This window comes from Ostrea edulis, chromosome 8, assembly GCF_947568905.1.
Source record: "Ostrea edulis chromosome 8, xbOstEdul1.1, whole genome shotgun sequence".
Lineage (NCBI taxonomy): Eukaryota > Metazoa > Mollusca > Bivalvia > Ostreida > Ostreidae > Ostrea > Ostrea edulis.
In genome coordinates, this window is record NC_079171.1 from 1,360,046 (window position 1) to 1,387,580 (window position 27,535).

The 27,535-nt window shown below is 37.9% G+C and overlaps 2 protein-coding genes and 1 long non-coding RNA gene across 3 annotated transcripts in view; 2 read left to right on the top strand and 1 right to left on the bottom strand.

The window, feature by feature from the left end:
- The window catches only part of LOC125667347 (uncharacterized), an 88,555-nt gene that overhangs the window by 44,780 nt on the left and 16,240 nt on the right, over window positions 1–27,535 (top strand). The window lies entirely within an intron of this gene.
- The window catches only part of LOC125682852 (uncharacterized), a 265,876-nt gene continuing 245,013 nt past the window's right edge, over window positions 6,673–27,535 (top strand). Inside the window, exons 1-4 of the mRNA XM_056147887.1 lie at window positions 6,673–6,737; window positions 23,888–24,840; window positions 25,198–25,255; window positions 26,183–26,232. The gene's annotated coding sequence lies outside the window, so the exon portion shown is untranslated. The remainder of the gene's footprint in view (window positions 6,738–23,887; window positions 24,841–25,197; window positions 25,256–26,182; window positions 26,233–27,535) is intronic.
- On the bottom strand, window positions 19,211–19,888 carry LOC130049834 (uncharacterized). Its single transcript, XR_008798180.1, has 2 exons — window positions 19,643–19,888; window positions 19,211–19,548 (listed from the first exon to the last, which is right to left on the bottom strand). It is a non-coding gene; the product is annotated as an uncharacterized LOC130049834 (long non-coding RNA).

Sequence of the window (27,535 nt, forward strand, 5' to 3'; positions counted from 1 at the left end):
CACTTCCGTCACTGGAACTCCTGTTCACTTCATTCACTTCTGTCGCTGGAACATTCACTTCCGTCACTAAAAGTCCTGTCCACATCATTCACTTCCGTCACTGGAATTCCTGTCCACTTCATTCACTTCCGTCACTGGAACTCCTGTTCACTTCATTCACTTCCGTCACAAAAATTCCCTATCTACATCATTCACTTCCGTAACTCGAACTTGTGTCCACTTCATTCACTTCTGTCACTGGAATTCATGTCCACTTCATTCACTTCCGTCACTGAAACTTGTGTCCACGTCATTCACTTCCGTCACTGGAACTCATGTCCACTTCATTCACTTCCATCACTGGAAATACTGTACACTTCATTCACTTCCGTCACTGGAACTCCTGTCCACTTCATTCACTTCCGTCACTGGAAATACTGTTCACTTCATTCATTTCCGTCACTGGCACTCCTGCCCACGTCATTCACTTCCGTCACTGGAACTCATGTCCACTTCATTCACTTCCGTCACTGTAAATACTGTTCACTTCATTCACTGCTGTCACTGGAACTCCTGTCCACGTCATTCTCTTCCGTCACTGGAACTTGTGTCCACGTCATTCACTTCCGTCACTGGAACTCGTGTCCACTTCATTCACTTCTGTCACTGGAACCCCTGTCCACGTCATTCACTTCCCTCACTGGAACTTCTGTCCACGTCATTCACTTCCGTCACTGGAACTCCTGTCCACATCATTCACTTCCACCACTGGAACTCCTGTCCACATCATTCACTTCCGTCACTGGAACTCCTGTCCACTTCATTCACTTCCGTCACTGGAAATACTGTTCACTTCATTCATTTCCGTCACTGGCACTCCTGCCCACGTCATTCACTTTCGTCACTGGAACTCATGTCCACTTCATTCACTTCCGTCACTGTAAATACTGTTCACTTCATTCACTGCTGTCACTGGAACTCCTGCCCACTTCATTCACTTCCGTCACTGTAACTCCTGTCTACTTCATTCACTTCCGTCACTTGAACTACTGTTCACTTCATTTATTTCCGTCACTCAAACTCCTGTGTACTGCATTCACTTCCGCCACTGGAACTTGTGTCCATGTCATACACTTCCATCACTGGAACTCCTGTGTACTGCATTCACTTCCCTCACTGGAACTTGTGTCCATGTCATTCACTTCCATCACTGGAACTCCTGTCCACTTCATTCACTTCCGTCACTGGAACTTCTGTCCACTTCATTCACTTCCGTCACTGGAACCTCTGTCCATTTCATTCCGTCACTGGAACTCCTGTCCACTTCCTTCACTTCCATCACTGGAACTCATGTCCAGTCATTCACTTCCGTCACTGGAACTCGTGTCTACTTCATTCACTTCCGTCACTGGAACTGCTGTCCACATCATTCACTTCCGTCACTGAGACTTATGTCCACGTCATTCACTTCTGTCACTGGAACTCATGTCCACTTTATTCACTTCCGTCACCGAAACTTGTGTCCACGTCAGTCGCTTTCGTCACTGGAACTGCTGTCCACATCATTCACTTCCGTCACTGAGACTTATGTCCACGTCATTCACTTCCGTCACTGGAACTCCTCTCTACTTCATTCACTTCCGTCACTGGCACTCCTGTCCACTTCATTCACTTCCGTCACTGGAACTCGTGTCCACGTCATTCACTTCCGTCACTGGAACTCCTGTCTACTTCATTCACTTCCGTCACTGGAACTACTGTTCACTTCATTTATATCCGTCACTCAAACTCCTGTGTACTGCATTCACTTCCCTCACTGGAACTTGTGTCCATGTCATTCACTTCCATCACTGGAACTCCTGTCCACTTCATTCACTTCCGTCACTGGAACTCCTGTCCACTTCATTCACTTCCGTCACTGAAACTTGTGTCCACGTCATTCACTTCCGTCACTGGAACCTCTGTCCATTTCATTCCGTCACTGGAGCTCATGTCTACGTTATTCACTTCCGTCACTGGAACTCATGTCTACTTCATTCACTTCCGTCACTGGAACTCGTGTCTACTTCATTCACTTCCGTCACTGGAACTCCTGTCCACTTTATTCACTACCATCACTGGAACTCCTGTCTACGTCATTCACTTCCGTCACTGGAACTCCTGTCCACTTCATTCACTTCCGTCACTGGAACTCCTGTCCACTTTATTCACTTCCGTCACTGAAACTCCTTCCCACTTCATTCACTTCCGTCACTGGAACTGCTGTTTAATTCATTCACTTCCGTTACTGTAACTCATGTCCATGTCATTCACTTCAATCACTGGAACTTCTGTTTACTTCATTTACTTCCCTCACTCAATCTAATTAAAATTAGATGTTGCCTCCGCTCGCATACTCGCTACACAAACAATTTAAATTAGATTATCCACGTCATTCACATCTGTCACTGAAACTCCTGTCCACGTCATTCACTTCCGTCACTGGAACTCCTGTCCACGTCATTCACTTCCATCACTGGAACTCCTGTCCACGTCATTCACTTTCGTTACTGGAACTCCTATCCACGACATTCACTTCTGTCAATGGAACTCATGTCAACTTCATTCACTTCTGTCACTGGAACTCCTGTCCACTTCATTCACTTCCGTCACTGGAACTCCTGTCCACGTCATTAACTTCTGTCACTGGAACTCATATCCACTTCATTCACTTCCGTCACTGGAACTCCAGTCTACTTCATTCACTTCCGTTACTGGTACTCCTGTTCACGTCATTCACTTCCGTCACTGGAACTCATGTTCACTTAATTTTGTCACTGGAACTCCTGTCCACTTTATTCACTTCCGTCAGTTAAACTCCTGTCCACTTCATTCACTTCCGTCACTGGAATTCCTGTCCATTTGATTCACTTCTGTCACTAAAACTCCTGTCCACGTCATTCACTTCCCTCACTGGAACTCATGTCCACGTCATTCACTTCCGTCACTGGGATTTCTGTCCATTTCATTCCGTCACTGAAACTCCTCTCCACTTCCTTCACTTCCGTCACTGGAATTCCTGTCCATTTGATTCACTTCCGTCACTAAAACTCCTGTCCACGTCATTCACTTCCGTCACTGGAACTCCTGTCAACGTCATTCACTTCTGTCACTGGAACTCCTGTCCACTTCATTCACTTCCATCACTGGAACTCCTGTCCACTTCATTGACTAATCCGTCAATAGAACTACTGTCCACTTCATTCACTTCCGTCACTGGAACTCATCTCCACTTTATTCACTTCCGTCACTGAGAAACTCCTGTTCACTTAATTCTGTCACTGGAACTCCTGTCCACTTCATTCACTTTCGTCACTGAATCTCCTGTCCACGTCATTCACTTCCGCCACTGGAACTCATCTCCACTTTATACACTTCCGTCACTGAAACTCCTGTTTACTTCATTTACTTCTCTCACTCAATCTAATTAAAATTAGATGTTGCCTACGCTCGCATACTCGCTACACAAACAATTTAAATTAGATTGTCCACGTCATTCACTTCCGTCACTGGAACTCCTGTCCACGTCATTCACTTCCGTCACTGGAACTCCTGTCAACGTCATTAACTTCCGTCACTGAAACTCATGTCAACTTCATTCACTTCCGTCACTGGAACTCCTGTCCACTTCATTCACTTCCGTCACTGGAACTACTTTTCACTTCATTCACTTCCGTCACTGGAACTTCTGTCCACGTCATTCACTTCCCTCACTGAAACTCCTGTCCACGTCATTCTCTTCCGTCACTGGAACTTGTGTCCACGTCATTCACTTCCGTCACTGGAACTCGTGTCCACTTCATTCACTTCTGTCACTGGAACCCCTGTCCACGTCATTCACTTCCCTCACTGGAACTTCTGTCCACGTCATTCACTTCCGTCACTGGAACTCCTGTCCACATCATTCACTTCCACCACTGGAACTCCTGTCCACATCATTCACTTCCGTCACTGGAACTTCTGTACACATCATTCACTTCCTTCACTGGAACTACTTTTCAATTCATTCACTTCCGTCACTGGAACTTCTGTCCACATCATTCACTTCCGTCACTGGAACTCCTTTCCACGTCATTCACTTCCGTCACTGGAACTACTTTTCACTTCATTCACTTCCGTCACTGGAACTTCTGTCCACGTCATTCACTTCCGTCACTGGAACCCCTGTCCACTTCATTCACTTCCGTCACTGGAACTTGTGTCCAGGTCATTCACTTCCGTCACTGGAACTCCTGTTCACTTCATTCACTTCCGTCACTGGAACTCTTGTTCACTTCATTCACTTCCGTCACTGGAACTCTTGTCCACGTCATTCACTTCCGTCACTGGAACTCCTGTCCACGTCATTCACTTCCATCACTGGAACTCCTGTTCACTTCATTCACTTCCGTCACTGGAACTACTTTTCACTTCATTCACTTCCGTCACTGGAACTTCTGTCCACGTCATTCACTTCCGTCACTGGAACCCCTGTCCACTTCATTCACTTCCGTCACTGGAACTTGTGTCCAGGTCATTCACTTCCGTCACTGGAACTCCTGTTCACTTCATTCACTTCCGTCACTGGAACTCTTGTTCACTTCATTCACTTCCGTCACTGGAACTCCTGTCCACTTCATTCACTGGAGCTTCATTCTACTTCAGCTATGTTTGCTTTGTGACATGCTTTAACATGTCCACACCTGCCACAGTTTGTAGGGACACTAGTCACGTGGGCGTCCTGTAACATTTCCACACCTACCACAGTTTGTAGGGTGACATACATATTTTTTTCTCTGAACTTCCTCGATATGCATGCTGTCCCATCTAACACGAACCCTTTTCAATTCATTTCTATTGTTTATTCGGAGTATGATAAAATATTTTTATGGTTTATTGGGAGTATGACAAAACATTTTCTTCATTATTTATTGGGAGTATGGTAAAACATTTTTATGGTTTATTTGGAGTATGATAAAACATTTTTATGGTTTATTTGGAGTATGATAAAACATTTTTATGGTTTATTGGGAGTATGGTAAACATTTTTTATGGTTATTGGGAGTATGATAAAACATTTTTATGGTTTATTTGGAGTATGATAAAACATTTTTATGGTTTATTGGGAGTATGGTAAACATTTTTTATGGTTATTGGGAGTATGATAAAACGTTTTTATGGTTTATTGGGAGTATGGTAAACATTTTTTATGGTTATTGAGAGTATGATAAAACATTTCTATGGTTTATTTGGAGTATGACAAAACATATAGGCTATTGAGAATATATGATAAATCATTTAAAAACGTTTCAATTTTTTTTTTTAAATGTTTTAATAACGTATTCAAAACATTTTCATCGCAATCATGAAAAATAATATAATCAGATATCTATCTAATATTTATCTAATTAATTTTTTAAGGGGGGTGTTCTACCATTAATTTTTAATTTTCAAAGGGGGTCCAGTGGCGGATCTAGACTTTTCTGTAGGAGGGGTTGAGGCCCGAAGGGGGGGATGGGGTATGGAGGTGTTACCCCCTCCTATCAGGGGGGTCCCGGTGGCCTCCACCTGGAAAATTGTAAAAACATTGTTAATGCATTTTATATTTAAATTCGTGTTGCTTCCTTATATTTATATCTGGGTTAGAATAGGTTCTCCGTACAGCTTGCTTGTCGTAAGAGGCGACTAAATGGGGCAGTCTTTATGATGAGACCGCAAAAACCAAGGTTCCGTCTCACTGCAGGCGGGGCACGAAAATTAAGATCCCTCCCTGCTCAAAGGCCGTAAGCGCCGAGCGTAAGCCTAAATTTTGCAGCCTTTCCCCGACAATGGTGACGTCTCCATATGAATGAAATATTCTCGAGCGGGACGTTAGATAGCCTAATATCATTCAATCAGTCATATAGTTATCAAAACAAAAGAAGAAGAAAAGAAAAACACGAAGAGCAGGGGGGGGGGGTGTTCTGACCCCCCCCCACCACCTTATAATCCACCACTGGGGTCCTCCCTCAAAATGCGCTATTTTCCCACTTTTTCAAGTTAAGCAAACATTTCTGAAAAGGGGAGGGGGGGGGGGGGGTGTTCCAACTCCCAGAACAACCCTTTGGATCCGCCATTGTAATTTTGATAGTTGAAAATACAGTGGCGGATCTATCTAAATGATTGTATCTCAAAGTGAGTATCCAAGTCAAAATAATTTTTACATGAATTTTTTGAATTGCGCACCAAAGGTAACGTGCTATATAATTACGTATACATATATGTAATATGCAATACTAAATTGTATACATAAATATCACAGGTACATGTCAAATATATATACTTATATTTACATATATGTAAATGAACTGTTAGTATTTAGTTTATTGTCTTTATATATCTCATATTGTGTAACGTGATTGTATGCCAACATATGTTTGGTGAATCAATAAATAAAATGAAAAATTGTTTCTTAATTTTGTTTTCATTTTCAAATAAAATATCCCATCAATGTATATTTTGAATAGCTTAGAAGATCTAAAATTTTAGGGACTGATTTCATGTTTTGCATCAAAATCATCTTGTGAAATACTTAAACGGTACTATACAATTATGGGGTATTTTGTGCGACAAATTGAGATCGGGTTCGGGATGTATTAAATCTTACCTCCATCGGACTTTATCATAGGGCATAACGATAGTGTCCGAGGGTAGTTCGGGTGCATAGCAACGGACATTTCGGCGGGTAACCGGATAAGAAGGTAAGGCTAGTACGGCGTGTTTTATTATAATTCAGTATACGGTAGTCAGTGTACTTGTCAGGAGGATAGTTATAAAGTTTATATTCTGTTATTGGTGTCGAGATTTGTCCGGGGGTAGGACACGCAGGCTTAAAGCGCCATAGCAAAAGTATGAGTTTATGATTTTCCAAAATGGCGGCCGCAAACAAGTGCGCGCTACCATAAAAAAAAAAGTTAATCCAAGATTTTTTTTACTCTTCCCCTGCCTTTATATTGTGACATGTGCTGGGTAAAACGTATGAAAAACTGACTTCCTTTTCTTCATATTTCGATCTTGATACCGTTTGAGCGAGAACAGCTACCACAGTCACTTGTTTCATTTGAACCTGGCACACTATACTATAACACGAGACGTTTCTGAAACAAGCACCTGTGACACCTACACATATCATGTGATGTTCAGAGTTTTGATCAGGTTCAATTCAAACAATATTTATTTACCAAATACTCTGTTCATCATTGCTTCCCAAGGTCATCTCGTGCATACTGATGATTGTTTTACGTCCTGTCCAGAATTTTCACCCATGTTGTGATGTCACCAGCTGTAGGTGAAGTACCACAAATTTAGACCTATGCTTAGCGCTCAGGGTCATAGCCGTCAGTTTATGCTTTATACCGGTCGCGGTAGCTCTGGTGGAGTGTTCTATGCTTAGCGCTCAGGGTCATAGCCGTCAGTTTATACTTTATACCGGTCGCGGTAGCTCTGTGGTGGAGCGTTCGCTTTGTAACTTGGAGTCTTGAGCACTCAGGGTCATAGCAGTAAGGGTTCTTTATTGTACCAACGCTCGTCGTGACATGGCACCTTCATTTTTAAGTTGTCAACTAACCCGATTAAGGCGGGTTACACCAGGAAAAGATTTTTCTACCAGTAACCCCAATACTTTTTATGACCCAGAGGGTCATACCTTTCACCCGATTTCAGGATTTGGTTTTGTAAAATAGTTCGTGCATGTAATTTCCAGTATGCATCAAAAGCTTGAATCCACATAAACAATGCCAATGGCCATGGTATAAGTTATCAAAGCAAAAAGAATTCCCTCCCTTCTGGGTCTCAAACCCCCAGGCGGCAATTTTGCACATTATGTCAATTCATATGTGGTAGTGATTTTGATTTTGTTTAGGATTTCATATCGCAGTCTAGGTCAAAAACTTTCCAAGCTACGTACTAGTCCGGTTGGGCTAGTTGAATGTAAAATTTACCAGCCCGAAAAAAAATCACTAGTCCAAAATAAAAACAGTTTATTAAAGCAAATATAACTTACAAAAAAAAAAAAAAGTTTTTGCATAGTAAGAATAAAAACAAAAACAAATAAAAAAAACTTCAGTCATACTCCCACTCATATAATATTAAATTTCTGTCAATTTCAGATTCAAGCAATTTATTTTCAGTCTCCTCCTCCTCATCCTACATTTTTCACAATACTTACACAACATTGTATTTTTTTTCATCGTCAAATTTTAGCTATGGACGGATTAAGGTCCATGATTGAACAAATCCACGCTTTCTCTTTGACTCGTATCTTTCTTCCACACTTCGTTTTTCCCACTCGCCAACAGCGGAAGAGCGACCTGTGTAGGTGACATACGATTCGTACCCAGACCTTTCTCAGGGCTTGAAGCTAATTTTTTATTTCACCAGTCCAGCCGGACTGATGGGGTATAATTTCAACCAGTCCGCAGAAAAATTTACCAGTTTAACAAAGTTTTCCAGAAATAATTAAACGTATTTAATTTCGTTAATGTTAACAAAATGAAATTTAGCTCAATATGTCTCAGACAATATTGTAACACTTAAATGTGGGATTTATATTTACGAATCAGATTCGTCTGATATCTACAGATCGAAGCATGCCAAATGTGTGTATAAGATTTCATAAGTATATGCTTTAGAAAATTAACCAGTCCCACCGGACTGACTAAAACAAATGTCAGTCCGCCAGACTTTTAACCAGTCACAGACTGACGGACATATGTTAATTTCGAGCCCTGTTTCTCATTCGTACCTGAGACATTTCGTATCTCTTTTCAGCGTATTAGAGTTTGACATTAAAGATGAAATTACCCGGTACGAAATAGTTTGGACTCGATAAACTGGCAAGCAAAGTCAGCCAATCAAATAACGTTATTATACAAGGTGTTTACAGATTTTTGATAAAGTCCTGTATATATATATAATTATATATATATATGCATTTTTTAAAGAAAAGTTTATACTATTCCGATCGGGCTAGTGCAGCAAAAAATTTACTAGCCCGACAGAAATTTTACTAGAAATAGGGCATCAGTCTAGCGTTTTTCGTCCAGACTGATATCGGTAGATCCAACTTCTACCAGATTGAAAATGTTTCAACAGGATTTGAGTTTGTCGATGAAACAAAATGGATGCTGACATATTTTACAAGGTCATGTATTTAAATCAGCCAATCAGAGATGAGTTACACATGCCCGTATCATTCTAAAGGTGTTTTCCAGTTTGTAAATAGGCTTATGTCAAATTTGGAAATAAGTTTAAACTGAGAACACGTAGGTAGACATAATGATTCTTATTGGTTGTCGAAAATATCCATCCGTCTGAAATATCAACACTTTCCCCTACTAAAGAACACAACATGCACACCTGGGCGTCCCTGAGTCTCCCCGTCTATCATGTAGACAACACACCTGAACATCCCTGAGTCTCCTCGTCTATCATGTAGACAACACACCTGAACGTCCCTGAGTCTCCCCGTCTATCATGTAGACAACACACCTGGACGTCCCTGAGTCTCCTCGTCTATCATGTAGACAACATTTCTCAATCTTGATCTATCAGACCACTTCTATTCGTATACCCTTTCACTTGTATTCATATACTTTTTAGTTCACCTGAGCTGAAAGCTCAAGTGAGCTTTTCTGATCGCTTTTTGTCCGTTGTCTGTCCGTCCGTCTGTATGTCTGTCCGTCTGTCTGTTAAACTTTTCACATTTTCGACTTCTTCTCCAGAACCACTGGGCCAATTTCAACCAAACATGGCCAAAAGCATCTTTGGGTGAAGGGCTTTCAAGTTTGTACAAATGAAGGGCCATGTCCCTTTCAGAGGGGATATAATCACAAAAATGCAAAAATAGGGTGGGGTCATTTAAAAATCTTCTTCTCAAAAACCACTGGGCCAGAAGAGCTGAAATTTGCCTGAAAGCTTCCTGACATATTGCAAATTCTAGTTCAAATCATGGCCCCCGGTAGTAGGATGGGGTCACAAGGGGGGATCAAAGTTTTACATACAAATATATAGGAAAAATCTTTAAAAATCTTTTCCCCAAGAACCACTGAGCCAGAAAAGCTGAGATTTATATGAAAGCTTCCTGATATAGTACAGATTCTAAATTGTTAAAATCATGGCCCCCGGGGGTCAGATGGGGCCACAATAGGGGGTCAAAGTTTTACATACAGATATATAGGAAAAATCTTTAAAAATCTTTTCCCCAAGAACCACTGAGCCAGAAAAGCTGAGATTTATATGAAAGCTTCCTGATATAGTACAGATTCTAAATTGTTAAAATCATGGCCCCGGGGGTTGGATGGGGCCACAATAGGGGGTCAAAGTTTTTATTTTTTTTTTTTTTGTTTTTTTTTTTTTTTGTTTTTTTATATTTTTTATAGTGCAGATTCAAGTTTGTTAAAATCATGGACCCCGGGGATTGGATGGGGCCTCAAGGGGGGCATCAAAGTTTTACATACAAATTTATAGGAAAAATCTTTTAAAATCTTCTTCCCAAGAACCACTGAGCCAGAAAAGCTGAGGTTTATATGAAAGCTTCCTGATATAGTGCAGATTGTAAATTGTTAAGATCATGGCCCCTGGGGGTCGGATGGGGCCACAATAGGGGGTCAAAGTTTTACATACAAATATATAGGAAAAATCTTTAAAAATCTTCTTCCCAGAACCACTAAGCCAGAAAAGCTGAGATTTATATGAAAGCTTTCTGATATAGTGCAGATTCAGGTTTGTTAAAATCATGCCCCCCCTGGGGTAGGATGGGGCCACAATAGGGGATCAAAGTTTTACATACAAATATATAGGGAAAATCTTTAAAAATCTTCTTCTCAAGAACCATTGGGCCAAAGAAGTTCACAATTACATGAAAGCTTTCTGACATAGTGTAGATTCAAGTTTGCAAAAACCATGGCCTCCAGGGGAAGGTTTGGGCCATAATAGGGACTACGGTTTTACATGCAAATAGATATGGAAAATCTTCTGATATGGACCAAGGTGACTCAGGTGAGTGATGTGGCCCATGGGCCTCTTGTTGTGTCGCCTGCGTTACACGCAGTGGCGACATATAGGGATCACTATCCGTCGTCTGGCGTCGTCGTCACAAAAAATTTCTGTCACAGTTTTCTGAAGAACCACATGGGGCAACTCCCTGATATTTGGCACAGAGCATCAGTGTGGCCAACTGTATTGTGTAAGACATTTTCGAATCTGTCGCTTATCAACTTCCTGTTTGCCGGGACTTAGAATTTTTTACAGCAAAAACATTTCTGTCACACTTTTCTCAAGAACCACATGGGGCAACTCCCTGATATTTAGCACAGAGCATCAGTGTGGCCAACTGTATTGTGTAAGACATTTTCGAATCTGTCGCTTATCAACTTCCTGTTTGCCGGGACTTAGAATTTTTATTTTATGATTAACTGAAGGACAGTATTTTTATGTACAAAAGGACAGTATTTGTAATTCCCATACTGAAGGACAGTATATGTGATTTCAGAACAGCACTAATTATGATTTTTCTTGAGAAACAGTAAATTGGATATATAAAAAGACAACGAGACTAAGCAGTAAACCCAACAGATAACTAGTACTTATTGTAACGGGGACCGTTACAGATGTTCCCCAAACATTCCCCCATTTAGCAAGTGGTGTCATTTATTTCAGTACAACTGGTTTTGACAATTGCAAACTGTGAAACATGTGAATATAGAACTCTTTTATAACGTTCAGTCCATTTCATGCTAATACAAATCAGTTATAAAGATCTGAGAGTTTAGTGCACGTGCACGTACGTGCATACACGTGCATATAAATAATTCGACCATCTCGATACATTAGAAATCTTACTATATGAGTACAAGAGAAGTTTCACAACTGTTCAATGAAAAACGAGAAATTAACGGCAACTCAAAACTACAAACACCGAAATCAATGCACGTGCATACACGTGTGTGTGAGTAAGACACAGCAATTTTGTTGATGCTATTCAATAGACATTTGAACAATATACTTACTATATGAATTTGGTATCGATTGCTTCACTCATAAGAAAGTTATTGGGATTTCAAAATCGTCCAATCAGAATTAAGCGCACGTGCATGCACGTGCAGGAAGGTGATTTTGACCCTAATAATAAATTGAAAGGTACCAAAGATACCTGAAACCTAAATTTCAAACGTATTCATTGCAATCTAAAAATGTTATAGACCAATACTTAAATTTAGACGTCAAAAATTACAATGCATGCGCATTCACGCGCATGCAATTTTGATTATGGAAAATTTGTTGAACCATTTCATAGGCATTCATATCATAGATCCTCAGGGTAAATTTGAATTCATTTCAGTTTTTAATTCAATAGTTATGACCATTTTAGTATCCGAAAAATGAAAGAAAAGGTATGCACGTGCATACACGCGCACGTGAGTACGACCCAGCATCAATGTTGATGTCATTCAATAGACATTTGATAGATATACTTACAGTATAAATTTCATATTGTTTCCATCATTTATAAGAAAGTTATGGCGATTTTAAAATCGTCCAATCACAATTTAGCACACGTGCATGCATGTGCCGGATAGTTAATATGACTGTACTCATTTGTTGAGAATGTCAAGATACATACACAATACAAGTTTGAAAAGATTTTGACAAAAAACAAAAAAGTTATGGTCATTGAATTAATTGAACCTTCAAAAGACAATGCACGTGCATGCGCATGCGCGTTTGCAATTTTTGTTACATCGATCTGTAGATATTTGGCATGTCTACCTATCCTGTATATATCATCAAATTGTATTAATTTACATGAAAGTTATAAACGGTTTTGTATTATCCAATCAAATTGAAGCACACGTGCATGCGCGTGCAGAATTGAAATTTTGACGATGCCAAACGGTTAAGGGTGTCAAGTTATTCCTGCAATATAAATATCAAACGATTTCATTGAAAAATAAAAAAGTTAGACGCATTCCAAAGTTTGTAAACAAAAAATCCAATGCACATGCATGCATTTTCAGACAAAATGATGTTCGTTCCGCACATCTACAAAGAGTATTCTATCATCCTAAAAAGGTTTCGTCTTGATCCCTTAAGTAGTTTCTGAGAACACTCGTGGACATAAAAGGGTGACAAGAATAAAGAAAGAATAATAATAATAACTAGTACTTATTGTAACGGGGACCGTTACACATGTTCCCCAAACATTCCCCCATTTAGTAAGTGGTGACATTTATTTCAGTACAAGTGGTTTTGACTATTGCAAACTGTGGAGCATGTGAATATATAACTATCTTATAACATTCAGTCCATTTTATACTAGTTCAAATCAGTTATAAAGATCTGAGAGTTTTGTGCACGTGCATATAAATCATTCGACCATCTCGATACATTAGAAGTCTTACAATATGAGTACAAGAGAAGTTTCACAACTGTTCAATGAAAAACGAGAAATGAACGGCAACTCAAAACTACAAAGACCGAAATCAATACACGTGCATACACGTGCGCGTGAGTACCACACAGCAATTTTGTTGATGCTATTCAATAGACATTTGAACAATATACTTACTTCACAACTGTTCAATGAAAAACGAGAAATTAACGGCAACTCAAAACTACAAAGACCGAAATCAATGCACGTGCATACACGTGCACGTGAGTACCACACAACAATTTTGTTGATGCTATTCAATAGACATTTGAACAATATACTTACTATATGAATTTGGTATTGATCGCTTCACTCTTGAGAAAGTTATTGGGATTTCAAAATTGTCCAATCAGAATTAAGCGCACGTGCATGCACGTGCAGGGAAGTGATTTTGAGACTATTAGTAAATTGAGAGGCCCAAAACATACTTACAACCTAATTTTCAAACCTATTCATTGCACTCCCAAAATGTTATAGACCAATACTTAAATTTAGAAGTCAAAAATTACAATGCACGCGCATTCACGCGCACGCGATTTTGATAATGGAAAATTTGTTGACACCATTTCACAGACATTCATATCATAGATCCTCAGGGTAAATTTGAATTCATTTCAGTTTTTAATTCAATAGTTATGACCATTTTAGTACCCGAAAAATGAAAGAAAAGCTATGCACGTGCATACACGGGCACGTGAGTATGACTCAGCATCAATGTTGATGTCATTCAATAGACATTTGATAGATATACCTACAGTATAAATTTCATATTGATTCCATCATTTATAAGAAAGTTATGGCGATTTGAAAATCGTCCAATCACAATTTAGCACACGTGCATGCACGTGCCGGATGGTAATTATGACTGTACACTTTTGTTAAGAATATCAAGATACATACACAATACAAGTTTGAAAAGATTTTGACAAAAAACAAAAAAGTTATGGTCATTGAAAGAATTGAACTTTCAAAAGACAATACACGTGCGTGCGCATGCGCGTTTGCAATTTTTATTACATCGATCTGTAGATATTTGACATGTCTACCTATCCTGTAAATATAATTAAATTTCCTTGATTGGCATGAATGTTATAAACGGTTTTGTATTATCCAATCAAATTGAAGCACACATGCATGCGCGTGCAGAATTGAAATTTTGACGATGCCAAACAGTTAAGGGTCCCATGTTATACATAGGATATAAATAGCAAACGATTTCATTGAAAAATAAAAAAGTTAAACTGATTCTAAAGTTTCTAAACAAAAAATCCAATGCACGTGCATGCACATGCATGCATTTTCAGACAAAATGACATTCGTTCCGCACATCTACATATGCTATACTATCATCCTAAAAAGGTTTCATATTGATCCCTTGAGTAGTTTCTGAGAACACTCGTGGACAAAAAAGTCCCAAGAAGAAAGAAAGAATAATAATAATAACTAGACACGATCTCGTTGCAAGCAACGAGTAGGTCTTCCGTCCGATTTGTTGATGCACTCGGAGTTAAAAAAAAAAAAGAAAGACAAATGAGTCCCAATTTAGTTTCCGACTTTAAGACACTTTAGATATAATCAATTTTTCATATCATAAACTTCTGAAGCAAAGTTGCGGTGAAATTCGTTTGAATTTCGACTCTCCTGGCGAGCCATAAGGCCCGCGGGCCTATTTCTTGATGTCATTTGTTAGCCCTCTATAGACTCAACAACTTTAGTTCTATATGTCTTTACAAAATATTTACCTGTAAAAAGTTATTGAGATCGACCGATATGGACAAAAAATCGACTCTACAGGCGAGCCATTAGGACCATAGGCCTATTTCTTGATATCAATCGATAGATCTCGATAAACTGAACAACTTTTGTTCAATATGTCCTTACAAAATATTTACCAGTTACAAGTTTTTGAAATCGACTGATATCGACAAAAATCGACTCTACAGGCGAGCCATGAGGCCCACAGACCCATTTTTTGATATTGATCGATAGGTTATGACACATTGAACAACTTTTGTTCAATAATGCTTTTCAAAAAATATGTCGTTGTCAAGATATGAGGCGTCAAATATTTACGATTTTGGCCCTTAAAATCTCTAATTACGTAACATATGACCTACTTTTTGATTTGATGAGATCAAGCTCGTTGAGATGAACATTTCCGCTTCTACAACTTATTATAAAATATTAATAGTTTCTGAGATATTCTCAAAAACATTTGGACCCTTCTGAACCCCTAATTTAAAGGGCCAGCCCATTTTGCTTGATATCGTAAGAAAGGCCTTGTCATTTTAAACATTTTTTGCTCAACAAGTATTTAGAAATTCTTTACCGTTCTCGAGTTATCTCTACAAGAAATATTTAGGGGCCAAACTGTAGCTCCCTAATGGGGCCACATAGGGAAAAAACGAAATGTACATATTGTTTAGATTATCATTCTGAACCACTTTTGTTCAATAATGCTTTTCAAAATATTTGTCATTTTCAAGATATGAGGCGTCAATTATTTATGATTTTGGCCCTTAAAATCCCTTATTACGTAACATATGACCTACTTTTTGATTTGATAAGAACAAGCTCGTTTAGATGAACATTTCCGCTTCAGTGACTTATTACAAAATATTAATAGTTTCTGAGATATTCTCATAAACCTTTGGACCCTTCTGGGCCCCTCATTTAAAGGGTCAGCCCCTTTTGCTTGATATCGTAAGAAAGGTCATGACATTTCAAACATTTTTTGTTCAACAAGTATTTAGAAATTCTTTACCGTTCTCGAGTTATTTCTAGAAGTAATTTTTAGGGGCCAAACTGTAGCTCCCTAACGGGGCTACATAGGGTAAAAACGAAATATGCATATTGTTCAGATCATCATTCTGAACAACTTTTGTTCTTTATTGCTTTTCCAAATATTTGTCGTTTTCGAGATACAAGGGGTAAAAAATTTATGGTTTTGGCCCTTAAAATCCCTTATTACGTAACATATGACCTAAATTTTTATATGAATAGATTTGGATTGTTGAGATGAACATTTTTTGTTCTTTGACTTATACCAAAATATTAACGATTTTTGAGATATTTGATCTAGACTTAGAGCCCTTCTAGATCCCTAATTTAAGGGGCTAGCCCCTAAATCTTGATATTTTCGAAAAGATCTCGTAAATGTGCACAACTTTTGTTCTACATGTCTTAACAAAATATTTGCAAGAAAAAAGATATTGGAGATCAAAGGTCAAAAATCGCCGAAATTGGCGAAAAATTTTGGCATCCATTTTTTCAGGTCCAGGCGAGCGTTTAGGCAAATCGCCTCCGGTAAAATCGAATACCCCACAAATCTTCTAAAATGTTTACTCTATCTTGTGTAGAAATTTCAAGACTCTAGCTTCAAAACTGACGGAGGAGATGTGTGGACAACAAGGCCCTTCAAAAAGTCACTAAAAGAGAGATAACTCCTGACCGGAAGTGACGTCAAGCACGAAATTTTGCAAGCAAAGTCTCGTCACCAAAAGACATCTTTCCTGAAAATTTCGTGAAAATCGATCGAGAAATGGCTGAGAAAAACGCGTGTACTACCAAGGAAAATAATAATAATAATAATGAAGAAGAAGAACGCGAACAATAATAGTAAGGTCTTCCGCAGGAGACGGAAGACCTTAATAATAATAATAATAATGAAGAAAAAGAACACGAACAATAATAGTAAGGTCTTCCGCAGGAGACGGAAGACCTTAATAATAATAATAAGAAAAGTGAAAAATCAACAATAGAATAATAGAAGGTTCTTCCGCTGAAGACGGAAGACCCTAATAATAATAATAAGAAAAGTGAAAAATCAACAATAGAATAATAGAAGGTTCTTCCGCTGAAGACGGAAGACCCTAATAAGAAACAGAGTAAAAACAATATGTTCCCAAACTTTGTTTGGGGAACATAATAATAATAATAACTAGTTCTAATTGTAACGGGGACCGTTACAGATGTTCCCCAAACCTCCCCTAATTAAAAAGTGATGTCCTTGTGAATCTATAGGAAAAAATCATTTTATTTTAGCCTTTAATTACATGTAGTACGTTCAATATGGTCATTTCAGTACCAAGAAATGAAAGAAAGCGTTGCACGTGCATACACGCGCATGCGTGTATGATTCCGAATTTTTGTTGATGTCGTTCAACAGGCATTTGTATCATATACCCACAGTATGAATTTCATAACGTTTCCACCAAATATAAGGAAGTTATAGCGATTTTAAAATCGTCCAATCAGAAATCAGCACACGTGCATGCACGTGCTGAGCAGTAATTCTAACCACAGCAATTTGTAAGGAGTACCAAGATACATCTAAACCCCTAATATGAATAGAATTTGATGAAAAACAAAAACGTTATCGGCCTTTAAAAATTGAACATTTAAAAAACGTTGCACGCACATGCGCGTGTGCGTTGGCATTTTTTGTTACACCAACATATAGATACACATATTGTCTACATATGCTGTGAATATCATCTCATTCGCTTCATAAATAAGATAGTTACAAACGTTTTAGCATTATCCAATCAAAATGAAGCGCACGTGCATGCGCGTGCAAATTAGTAATTTTGACCATGTAAATCAGTTAAGGGTCTCAATATCTACCTATGATATGAATTTCAAGCCATTTCAATGAACAACAAAAAAGTTAGACTGATTCCAAAGTTAGCGTACAAATTTTGTAATGCGCGTGCACGCGCATGAGTGCGCGTGCTGGCAAAATAACTATTATTTTTCATATGTACAAATGATATACTATCATCCTATTTAGGTTTTATATCGCTTCCTTCAATATTCTGATTTTCCATTTTTTGTACCAAAATTGCAATGCACGTGCGCGCGCGTGCATGCACGTGCAAACAAAATGACTATCACTATGCACATCTACAAACGCTATACTATCATCCTGGAAAGTTTCATATCGATCCCTTTTGTAGTTTCTGAGAACACTACCGGACAAAAAAGTACCGGAGAAAAAGAATAATAATAATAATAATAATAATAATAATAAGAAACAGAGTAAAAACAATATGTTCCCAAACTTTGTTTGGGGAACATAATAAGAAACAGAGTAAAAACAATATGTTCCCAAACTTTGTTTGGGGAACATAAATATGTATAACACAAATATCAAAGTAGGAAAAGGAAAGCCTAGCATCAGCAAACTATATAAAATTTGAGAGTGATAAAACATATAAAGTGAGGACAATTTTTAATCATATGACGATAAACGTGACCCACAGCATACGAAAGATGTAGATACAAAATATTAGATTAGAACAAGTGGTGTGAAGACATGTTCTCTCAAAACCATTTTTTTCACAATTTGAAATAGAGTATTAGATAGGTGTCCATATAGCTATATTTACATTTGCCAATGCACTTCCTTATATGACAGTACTAATGAAATCGATGTTCAATTTCGTATGACATGAATTTGGTCACGTGATCAGTTTGTTCTTGCGTATGAATACAATCACCGCTTCAAAAGTCAGTTCCTGTATTTTCACCTGGGTTCTTGCTTATGCAATGCAGTGGGGGATTTAGACACCCCCCTCACTCTCGCCACAAATTTAAATAATAGAAATAGTGCGAGTAAAATTCCAGATTGGCACCCAAAATGGCTGAGTATTTTGGTTAATACTTGACTTTCACCCCCACCCCCCTTCGTAAAACCTGGATCCGCCACTGCAATGACATCATAACAGAAACAAACGCAGCAGGATATTTATACAGATTTTATTTTGTAAACAAACAAGAATTTCATCAATTTATAAAAGAGAAACATTAAACATATCATTCTGTTGTTTCATTTTATACAGTTTTAAATACCGTCTTCAACTTCTGCATGGCGATTTTATAAAGTTCTATGATATTGGAAGCGAAAACATGTAGACAGAGTTATAAGCCTATTTACTTTATGATGATAAGTTAACCTGTTGTTTCCTGGCATTGCTTCCATCACGGCTATGACTCGCCATGATCGTAAGTGAGGCTGGTTTCGAGGCTCGAAAAATTTAGATGTTCATGTCAGGGTACCGGTGCGAGTCTTCATTAAAATCCTACAACAGAAATTTCTCAAGTGAACAAAAACTCCGTCAGTTCGTTTTTATTTTCTTTTACACACACTGAAGGTAAATAAAAGACGCAACCTACCTGCGCTTTGTCTAAATCTGTCCTACTGTCTTGAATCGTCTCCTGCATGGCTACGTTTACCGCGAGTCCTAACGATGAACATACCGTTGTTTCTTTCCAAAAAGCTGACTTAAGAGCTTAACGTTAACTTGACCCATCATATCCACCATCAATTCTCTCAGATCCTTTGAATTTCTTTCGAAATCTGTGATCAACAAACGTTTTCAACTTAGTAAGCTAGACCGACACCAGTTTCTCCATCGCTGATCGCGACCAAATCACACCACGGATGTAGTTTACTCTTCTTGTCGTCATTTCAGTTAACGCTCTAAATTACCTTTATTTTACACAGGTTTCGTCTTTTTTTAACATTTTCAATTAAATATCTCTCTCTTATATTCTCTTTTATATTGTTCCTAATTTTTTATTCGATAAAACTCTAACGAACTATATTTTGTGTTCTACGATGGTCTAGAAGAGAGAGAGTATACTATATTTAACATTACTGACTGTGGAAAAAAAACCGGTCTCGGGTATGTGTATAACTGTTGCATAACACTTCCTGTCTGCTTCAACGCCCAAGACCTCGATCAGCGCACGCTCTACCCGTGAAACTGCTAAGACAACATTAGACACGCCACATGAACACCGCTTGGTATTCAATACCAATAAAGCATCAATCTAATTAAAATGAAATATTTAATTGATCCAAATTTCAAATTGTCAAATTTTAATTACATTTTTAGGGCTTTGAATATCTGAGAGAGAGAGAGAGAGAGAGAGAGAGAGAGAGAGAGAGAGAGAGAGAGATTGTGAGAGAAAGGCATTGCATATTTTAAGGGAGGTAATGTAATACCACAAAGTAGATAACGAGTAAAACGCACTTTTGGGGTATACGCCACCCCTGTCGTATATGTGTGGCCTTACTCTACAAAGTATGATGGATTTTGATGGATTTTGATTCAACATGCAATTAGAGAGTAATTTCGATGATGCTGACATTCATATGTACCGTAATAAAAGGAATAGTTGTAAGCGAGGAAACCAGCACTTGACGAAGGAATTGTTAGAGACATTTACAATTTTGACATCCTGTATGCAACGCGTTGAACATATATACACAGGGTCTTCTCCCCTGCGTGTTGTTTTAAGAACACGTGCAGCACGGACCCGACAGGTGTACATATATAAGTGAAGTTCGATTGAAGTTGGAAAACAAAATTTTTTCTTTTAGCATAATATAAAACTTACATTTTTTTATTCCTATAACATACAAAATAATATTTTGTTATGAATAAATGTTTGAACCAATTCTCGAAGTCTACACAAACGCCATTAAAACAGACAGAACATATTAATCTTGCACTCATATACGGTCATTGTATTATATTTTTATTGTCAAAATTATTAGGACACAGCTCCTAATCCAAGATACATTATCATTATATGTAGCATAAAATACTATTAATAAAAAACAAATTAAATGCTGGGGTGTTGTTTTTTTTTTGTTTTTTTGGTGTTTTTTCCCTGAGAATTAAAAAAATTGGAGGTGTATAAATATGTTAATTAAATCCCAAGTATATCTGGTTTTAGTAGGGACCAATATAGGTCCCTAATTTATTTTCTTATTTTTTCTTAAATGATTTATTTAAAATACCAGTATGTAATGCGAGATAGCTGTCCATATAAGCAAGCCATACGCATTTTCTGCCGACGAATAAAATAGCTATTGTACAGGTAGTTTGTCCTAACAGGTAAATAACGGTACTTCACACTGCGGCGTTATAAATCTGCCCCGTGATGAAATCCCGCGGAGGGATAACACAGGAAGGATTAACACACCTCGGGGGGGAGCGCGGTCTAATACGGGACCAGCGTTGTCCGTAGTGTACATGTACATAGGGTGTTAAGGATCAGAGGGTGCATATACTACAAATGTGAAGTGATAGATAGAAAGGTGTATACTAGTACAGAAAAAAGATTACATGCTTCATGAACAAGAATTAAAGCAGGCAGAGCTTACTTGCAGCTTGAAGTGGAGAAAATAGCTTAATGCTAATATATGTATCTGCACTGTATAAAAGCATAGACGCAGCATACATACATAAAGTTATACAATGTAAATCAAGAAAAAAGTTTCTATAATTATTTTTCCAATGCAATATATTCAAACAAAATAAAATAATTTACCTACATACCTACCCAGACTGAAAATGGTGGGTTGGGGAAGGGCAAACATATTTTTAATGTTGGCCTTATTGTGTTTCTTATGTACCAGAATGTCTTTTAAATTTTGTCTCTTTTAAATCCAATGACCACACACATGTGAGAAAAACTAAATGCATAGTGATGTAGAGGAGGAAGGCCTCTACCAAAATTGTAAATTTCATGATCCCTGGGGTAGGGGCTCTTACCCCAGGGCGGGGTCAAACTTCTTGTATAGTGTTTATGTGTAAAACACTTAATTGACATCTTCTTTAATGCTATGGTACTAAATTGAAAGTAAATAGATATTTAGAAAGAAAAGGTAGTTCTTTACCAAAATTGTAAATTTGATGATCCCAGGGATAGGGGTTTTGGTATGAGGGTGGGACCAAAATGGTCAGTTATTAAATGTGTGAACAATAGACATTTTAAAAAATTTCTTGATAACTATCAGTTCAATTCTTTTCAAATTTGGTATGAAAAAATATTTGGAAGAAAGGGAACATAAATTGTAAATTTTAGGATTCCTGGGGCCTATGGGGAAGGGCAAAAACTGCCCAAAAATGACCAATTTTCAAAAATCTTCTCCTCAAGAACCACTCACATGTATGAAAAACTTAAATGCATATTGATGTAGAGGAAGAAGTCCTCTACCAAAATTGTAAATTTCATGATCCCGTGGGTAGGTATTCTGACCTCATGGCAGGGCCAAACTCGTTATATAGTGTTTATGTGTAAAACACTTAAATAACATTTACTTTAGTGCTTTTGATACTAAATTGAAACAAAATGGATAGAGCAGGTAGTCTTTTACCAAACTTGTAAATTTGATTTTCCCCTGGCGAGTAAGGGGTTTGACCCCCAGAATGGGGCCAAATTTAGTATATAGTATTTATGTGTAAGTTTGCTGATACTGTATAAAATCTAAATGCATACCGTACTTATATAGAAATAGCAGAAAAGGATGTACAAAAAATGGTGAATTTCACAACCCAGGGTTATGACTTTAGGATGAGTCCAAATTAGTCATATATTTTGATGTTTTAATGTTAATACACTTATCATCTAAAGCCTTTCATCAGTGTACAGCGGGTTTTTTTTCCCTTATAAAACTGCTACCGATAAACGGTATCATTCCCAATGCCAAAAACCATTGATTTTTTCCCAATTTTGAGACTAAAAATTCCCAATTTACTTGCCGAAAAATAGACCGCTGACATCGTAATTTACTTGGTCTGAAACGTTGTACAAATTAACTAAAATGTTCACTTCCTGTATTAAATCGAAAGTACAGATCATGGCAGTGTGCATGTTTTGTAGAGCTACGACGATTCTAAAACGAGCTTACAACTATTCCCTATGTCTCACAACAGCAAATATTACCGTAAAAAAGTTTGTAAAGAGATGACTACTTCTTGTTTTGTTCTCTTTTTTCTTTTCTTTTAGTTAAAATCATTTGCCGATACATTGGTAAAAAATTTCCAATTTGTTTGATTTTGACGCTATTTTTCCCAATTGAATGGGTACCGGTACCAGTACCAATGGGTAGAAAAAAATTGCTGCTGTATGCACTTTTGAGGACAGTGAAGTTTTAAGAACACATCTTGTTTTATACTGTTGCTGAACATTAGAATTTAGCTTAGATATTCAGAACAGGGAATTTTTTCTAGATAGCATAGACCATGGAAGTAGTGATACTTTTTCACTAGTATTCAGGTGACCAATAAGGCCTGTGGGCCTTTCGTTTTTAAAAGGAAGTAGAATGAAAGTCACAATAAAGATATCTATATGATCTCTTATTTATAAATTTGATTTAAACTTGCAGTGTCCCTGTTACATCACTCTATGTTAATGAATTTAATCTTAATTGTATTTCAATTGTTTCAAGTGTCACTATCTCGGCCTGCCTAGTTAACATGATCCTGATACCAATCTTCAGTTTGCAACAACATTTATAGTGATGTCTTTAGTTTGAAAAATTGGACACAAAGCTTTGAGTGATGTAACGCGAATTCCTTGACAGTGAATTTTGGATCATATCATTTCTTGTTTTTCCTACAGGTGACAATACTTAGATGTAGTGCAGGGCATCATAAAGGGGGAAGAAAGGATTGACATGTGGTAGTATAAACAGCTGTATCATTAATTCTTAGACATCATGATTTTAGAACAATTTAGATGTCATCAGAACTGATAACTCAAGTGAGTTTTTATGATTTGTCATCAGCAAACTGTGTATCTGTAAATGTTTCACATTTTTAGCTCACCTGAGCTGGAAACTCAAGTGAGATATTCTGATCACTTTTTGTGCACTGTCTGTCTGTTCATCCGTATGCACAGTTTTTGCCTATTTGATTTCTCTAGAACTGGTGTGACAATGTCAATTAAACTTGGTACAAATGATCCTTGGAGGAAGGCCCTTAGGGGAATCAAGTTGTTCAAAGGAAGAGGCATGATCCCTTCAAAATGGAGATAACCAAGAAAATGGAAAAATAGGGTGGAATCATTTGAAAATTTTCTCAAGATCCGTTGGGCCAAAAAAGTTGAAACTTGCATAAAGGCTTCGTGACATGGGTACCATCAAGTTTGTTCAAATCGCGGCCTCCAAGGGCAGGGTGGGGTATTTGAGGGGATAGGAGTTTTACTTGAGTGTACATAACAAACATCTTTGAAAACGTTCTTGTCAAGAACAACGGAGCTCCGTGTAGTACTGTCATGTTGATATATGCTAGGACACGCAGGTAGTGTAGATTCAAATTTGATGAAATCAGTACCCCCAAATCCATGCCCCTGTGGATAGTGTGTGTTCACAAGGGATCCAAGTTTTGGACGATAATATATATAGGAAAATATTCTTCTCAACAACAGTAAATCCATGATCGGTCATTATGACAAGACCGTACATTTCATATCATGATTGTTGACCTTTTAACCTTGTATTTCAGTTATGTTGTAACATTTGGGGCAAGAAAAACAAAGAACAGCTGAACAATAGCAGGGCGAAGGTAACTCAGGTGAGTGATTGTGGCTCACAGGCCTCTTGTTTTCTCCCCAGTCAACCATTGCAGTCTTTACATTGTTTTAACACATGCACTTCAGGCAGATGTATCCATCGTTCATTTGAATTGATTGTATCGAACAAAAATAGAAACATCACAGAAAAAAGTTTAATGAAAGTAAATTTCTGCCTGGACTTGTGAATTTGCAAGTTTCACATCCGTTCTCCTAACTTTACCAGGCCCCGGGCACCAGACTCCTGAGACTTTTCAAAGACTTCTCTTGCATTGTAACTATTTCTGTTGAATACGTTTCAATACAGTAACTGTATCACATGCTAGTATATGATGAATTGTGTATTTTTGTTTCCACAGATGATAACAGCTAGATATATCAGCATCACAAAGACAGAAGAACAGAAAACAGGCACTGGTAACAGTTGTAACATTGATATCAAAATATTATGAACTCAGAACAGGTTCAATATGTTTAAACTCACAGCTGAGTTTTGTGATCTCAGAACAGGTTCAATATGTTTAAACTCACAGCTGAGTTTTGTGATCTCAGAACAGGTTTAACATGTTTAAACTCACAGCTGAGTTTTATGATATCAGTGTACATAGGTTTGAGCTTACATCCGAGTTTTCTTGATTAAAGTTTGTCATACCTGTCTTCTGTAAACTATTCAAAACTTTTAATTCAATTCTTTACTTATCACAAGGCCAATATCAGTTAGAAATTCTATGTGATCTTTTCCAATCTTTCCACATGTTGGGGGGAGGGGGGGGGGGGGGCTGTTAATGGAATTTGTTCAATACTTCCCATCTTCTTAAAGAGGTTAGATAAGTTGGAAATAATGAAAATAAGATAAGATTTTGAAGATCATACATTATCTTCTGTCTCATTCAAGAATGGGTTTCTCTTATTGAAGCTTCATAAATTTAAGGTCATAGTAGTGAGGGTTCTTTATCGTGCTAACGCCTACCATGACCTCAGTTTTAAGATCCTACCCCATTTACCTCTAATTGTGGATGTTTGGTGAAAAAGCAGTCACTACCTCTCTTGTTAGACTCTTCAGTCTTTGGTTGTCTCAGTAGTATGTGGACATTTTGAATTAATGGTCAGGATATCAATGTATCAAATTACACAGGTCAAGTTTGTTAAATATTTAGGTCAAGTAAAAATATTTTGTCAGAGTCATGTCCCTTGGCATTAGGAAATTTCATTGTATTGCACTCCTCATTGACTCAAACAAACATTGTATGTATACTCACAATAATTCAAATTTATCTGAAGCTATGATTGTTCAATATATAATAGAATCATGAAATTATTAACAACTTAGATTACTTTTAACAGAATCCTCAGGACAGCTGTGTGAAAGAGAAAAGGAAGATAAAAGCAGAGTGGTATTATAAGAGTTTCTTTATTACATGGATAATTTACCTGTATTTGTAACTCTGGATATGAATGACATGGAGTGTTTAAAGGAGGATATCAATGTCTAGTCACAACTTGATAATATTGGCTATTTTAGGTCACCTGAGTCACTCGGGTGACCTATTGCTATTGTTTTCCGTCTATCGTCGTGTGTCATCTGTCAAAAATTACAAATTTTGTATGAAGCATTCTTGGGACAAGGGGGGCAGATATTGTAAATTTCAGGACTCCTGCACCCCTGTGGTGCATTATTTCATTTAAAGGATCAAACAATCAAACTTGTCAGATAGTAATACTGTTTTGTTTGTTTGCTTTACATCGCTTCAAGAAATTCTCATTCATACTAAGTCATCACCAGCTGTAAATGAAGGACCACAAATTTAGACCTATACTTAGCAGTCTATGCGAAAGACATCGGACCTGACCGATGTGCAGTGCCTCAGGTCCGACGCATCATTTTTTACACCGGACCGGAATGTTCGATGTCTCAATGTCCGGTTTTGAGCTTTACTATTTTGATGCGGAGTCATTTAAATGTTTGTTATAAGTAAAAAATAGCACACAAATCCAAATACGTAAATGAATGTGATTAAAACCGCATGGACTGTCTAGAGTATTATACGGGAGGGATCCCTGGTATAGTATTACTATTATAATAAATAAGATTCCCTTGGTTTTGCATTTTCACGTGTTTCACTTTTTTACGTTAGGTTTTTCGGTCTGACAAAATTTGGTTCGGTCCAGTGTGTTCATTGATTACACAGGACCGAATGTCCTGTGTGGTCCAAAAAACTTTTGCATAGACTGACTTAGTGCTCAGGACTGTGGCAGTGAGAGTTATTTAACATGTCTAGACCTATACTTAATGCTCAGGACTGTGGCAGTGAGGGTTATTTAACATGTCTAGACCTATCCTTAGTGATCAGGACTGTGGCAGTGGGTTTATTGTACCCCCCCGCAACAAGCTGTGGGGGGTATACTGGAATCGGGTTGTCCGTCTGTCTGTCCGTCCGTCCGTCTGTAGACGCAATGGTTTCCGGGCTCTAAAGCATTATCCTTTCCACCTACCGTCACCATATCATATATATGGACTACCCATGGGATGAAGATGTTCCCTATCGATTTGGGGGTCAAAAGGTCAAGTGTACTGGATATTGAAGTAACAATATGGTTTCCGGGCTCTAAAGCGTTATCCTTTCCACCTACAGTCACCATATCATACATATGGACTACCCATGGGATGAAGATGTTCCCTATCGATTTTGGGGTCAA